We start from the raw sequence: 4,336 nt of genomic DNA, 5'->3' as shown, positions 1-4,336 counted from the left end.
CAAGAAGATTAAAAATAGGGGCCAAACCTGGAAAATTCAGCAAGGTAGAGAGAATGTCTCAAAATAAAAGTAAAGAAAGGGCTCCAGAAGTAGCTCAGTGTAAAGGTACTGGTTCCAGTCCCCAGCATAGTAAAATGAAGAAAACAAGGTCTTTGCTAGAGCTGAATGGCACCAGAGAGACCTTTTTGATGGCTCAATGTGTATTTCTCACTGGGATGTGGGCCTGACCATCAGTGTCTCAGTTCCTATGCTGCTCCTGGGTGGGGGAGGCAGATGTGGGCTGAGCACAGGTGCATCCGACTCTCAGGGACTCTGGCTAAGGCTGTGCATTGTTTCTTTATTATTCCTGTCTTTCACTGTACTATTCTTCACCTGCTGCTTCTCAAAGTTGAGGAATTCTTCCTAGGATAGAGTTCAAAAGTGTCTCTGAGTCACAGCGTTCTTCTGGAGTCTCTGCTTTATGCATCTAGTAGTTTTTCAGACTTCTGAACCTAGTTGGGGTGGCCTCTGTCCTCTGAAGGTAGTTGACAGCTCTTTATGTTTGAAAACATGAGAAACAGAGAAAACAATCTTTCAAGCTAGTGCTGGTCCTGTCACTGTTCGCAGAAGAATCTTTCCTAAATGAATAGCTTACCTGTGAGCTTGCACACTTGGGTGGCATCACTCATACCAGGATGCAGGTACAAGGCAGTCTGTGCTGACATTCACCTCTGTTTAGGAGACAAAGCGTCAGCTGTGCAGTGAAGAGCCATCCCAGGCATCTGTCCTAAAGCCAGAGAGGGTAGCCAGCATCTGGGCAGAGGCTCTGCAAGGCCCACAAGGAAGAGGAGATAGGACAGGCTGTGCGAGAAAACTGCCTTCTGCTTATCTCTTTATGCTCAGCAACCTTCTCTTCCTTCTGTAGAAACTACCTTTGGTTATTTTTAGATTAACATATAAAACAGGTGAGCAGTGGAGAAAAGAAAGGAGGGTAGGTGAATTTCAGGAATAGGACAGGGAATTCCATCAGCCATTTGATTAATTATTTAAATTCAAATGTTGTACACAGGGTGTGTGTGTGTGTGTGTGTGTGTGTGTGTGTGTGTGTGTGTGTATGACTAGTAGAAAGTTGGAGAGCACTTTGCTTTCTTTAATTAGATAGAACTGTCATCTGACTGAATTCGTACATTCCCAAAGAAACTTTTTCTTAATATTTGTCTTTGAAATCTGTTTCTTCCACATCTTACACAAATGTTCATATTGGCTGTTTTTCCCACCTTGGTTTTCCTGTTATCAACACTGTCATCATATCTTGGGAAGTCATGACAGTTAAGTTCTCAGAGAACACCTGAAAATGAATGGGAAGGGTGTTTTCTATGAGCTGCAGTAGAGGAGACTTTTTGGAAGATATCCTGGGCTTGAGTGGCAGGAATAATACGAGCACTGATCTAAGTGTATTGTGTGCCAGCCCCCGTATTTCTCAATTCATGTGTGTGATCAATGTTATGCTCAAAACAAGAGGACCTGTCATGGCACTAGGGACTCCTGGCTGGCTGTAGAGGACACAACTGTGCAATAAATGGGAGGCAGGGGCTGGCACCTGACAAGGAAATGGGGGAGGGGCAAAAAACTGGTTAATAAGGACAAAGCTAGGTGGACTACATTACTGGGACATATGTGGAACAGATCGAGAATTGAATATATAGATATATATGTATGTGTGATGAAAGTGCATATGTGCGTGTGTGTGTACACAGCTGTGATTCCTTTAGTGCTGTGTTCTGAGCAATGTGTCATTAGGTGATTTGATTCATGTGGTTTATATAATCCATATACATGCATGTGTATGTGGTCAGTCATTGACCAAACATTATTATGTGGCAAGTGGTTGTGTGTGTGTGTGTGTGTGTGTGTGTGTGTGTGTGTGAGCTAGCAAGTGCAAAGCAGACTACAGAAACTGGTACCAAAAACTAACAGAAGTTAAGAAAACAAGAAAACACACCAGAGTCAATTCCTGATTCTTTTAGAATATGAGGGTCAGCTTGCTAAGAAGTGTTTCTAGCAGTCACAGTGCAGTGATGATATTTTTGTAGTGTTTCCCACAAGCCTGTTGGTAACACCCCTCATGCAACTGGATGAAATACCCACGAGACTCTGGTATATGTAAGCCCCTGTCTCATTCTGTTCATAGTATTATTCAACCAATCAAATTGCATTGTACATTTTAACTGTGAGATTTCAGTACTTTTGTCTTTAAATAATTCTTATAATCTCCAAAGGATCTCAAAGGCCTAATTGTCTATGAATATATTATAAAATGTGTGAAGCCTTGCACTAAGAGCATGTGAACATTAGAGTATTTGCTGGTCATGCCACAGCACATGGCTATATGATGTAAAGGTAGTGGTCAGGTAAGAGATCAATCCTCTTGAACATAAAAATAATGAAAGTTGGCAGCAAAGACTAATGCATCAAAACAGAAAATTTCTTGATTTTAATCATGTAATTTGTTTAGAATCACTATCACAATTCTATAAAGAAAGCAAAAGTTTAGATCTCTAACTTTTTTGCTCAAAAAGCCAAGGTTAAAATAAGGTTGTAGCATAGCCTGTTTATTAGCATTGTTCAAAATAATGCTTCAGTTAATTTAAATTGAATTATAGTGGAACCATCTAGATAGACTCATGAAAGCCACTTTAATGAATTCTGCTAAGGGTTGCAATAATCTCAATAGTTTATATCAGGAATCTATTATGCACATTTCTCTCCTGTCCCCATTGGTAAAATCACAATAGTAGGATATTTAGACTGTAGGCTTTAGACATTGCTGTGACCCTTTCTGCCCTGCTATGAATTCTGAAATGAATTATTGCCCTGCGTGCTCTTGGAGAAGAGGATCTATAGTTACCTTGTGCCACTCTGCTATGGCCTTCCCCACCTTCTTAATGGAAAGTCTAAAGGAGAGGGGAGGCTCCTGAAGCAGAGATCTACAGTTTCTCCTACTTCTTGGGAACTTTTCTAATGTAAAATAATTTACAAATCCCTTTACATGTATGCCATTTTGGTTTTAGAATCCTACTCGTAAAAAAGGCACTGTGACATAAAAGCCCAATGAATCCCATGGTAAAGTTCAGTTGACTAGGCAGCATTCCTACACATACAAGACACTGTTAGTACATTTCTCTAAACATGTGTACCCATGAATAGCTACTGCTGGGAGGGCAGTTGGGAGATGGAAGAGCAGGTTTGCTGAGCTGAGAGTTCAACACACTTGAATTCTATTTCCACAGCAAGGCCTTGGGCTATGTTATAACCCATAGTATATAGATATAGATATAGATATAGATATAGATATAGTCATAATTGCAATACAATACATTTGAAGAAAAAATGAAGCTGGTTATATGTTATCTCCCCAAATTCTTCATACAGTAAGTAAATCTCAACTTTATTGAGTGCAGGAATGATCAGTATTGTTAGCCAACATCACTCAATGTAGGTACAAGTATTCATCTTTTTTATCTAGATTTTATCTGCCATTTGCTATTTTAAATTCTCATTACTGAGCAAAAACTACCAAAGTTCTGATGAGTGTCCATAGGGTGACTTATTAAAACTCATTAGCGTTATAATAAGAAGTTCCTGTGTAAGTTTCTCCTGGTGTCCTGGATTGCCACATAGCTGCACATTCATGAACTTTTAGTACAGACTGGGCTGCACCCTGGAAAGAACTGTTGCAAAGAAACGGGAGAGAGGTTTTATAGTTATGACATGAGAAAGGCAATCAATAAACCCACTAATGTTATTTCAGCAAAATACAAATGTAAAATTATGCTATTAAAGTGTTTACAGGTGACACACAAATGCATATTTTAGAAATGCAGCCAGTGATTACCAAATCAATATAATATGGGTCAATTAATAACATATTCACACTAAGAGATTTGAAGTTTTGGCATATTGAACTTATTGTGCAAGCAAAATAATCTCTGAATATGACAACTTATTAGAAAAAAACCATATGTACACAAGGCTAAGTTTAGACAGGCAATTAGTTTCAAAGTTGATATTTTGTTTAAAATATTAAAGAGCAACTTTACTAAAAACTTAAAAAAATTATATAAATGTAGGGCAGGCCAGAGAGTTCAGTGGATTAAAGCACCTGTTTAGGCAGACAAAGGGACTGGGGTTCAATCCCTGGTGTGCTGTGCCAGCCCTGCCCCCAGGGTACACTGAGACAATGATTGAGACTGGGGTGTGTGGCACATGCCTGTAATCTCAGCACTTGGGAGGCTGAAAACAGGAGGAACACTGTGAGCCCAAACTGTGTAGTGAGATAGTGAGACTCTGTAGACTA

The sequence above is a fragment of the Octodon degus genome, unplaced genomic scaffold, assembly GCF_000260255.1.
Source record: "Octodon degus isolate 3935 unplaced genomic scaffold, OctDeg1.0 scaffold00028, whole genome shotgun sequence".
NCBI classification, from domain to species: Eukaryota; Metazoa; Chordata; class Mammalia; order Rodentia; family Octodontidae; genus Octodon; species Octodon degus.
Note: the sequence above shows the minus strand (reverse complement) of the source record.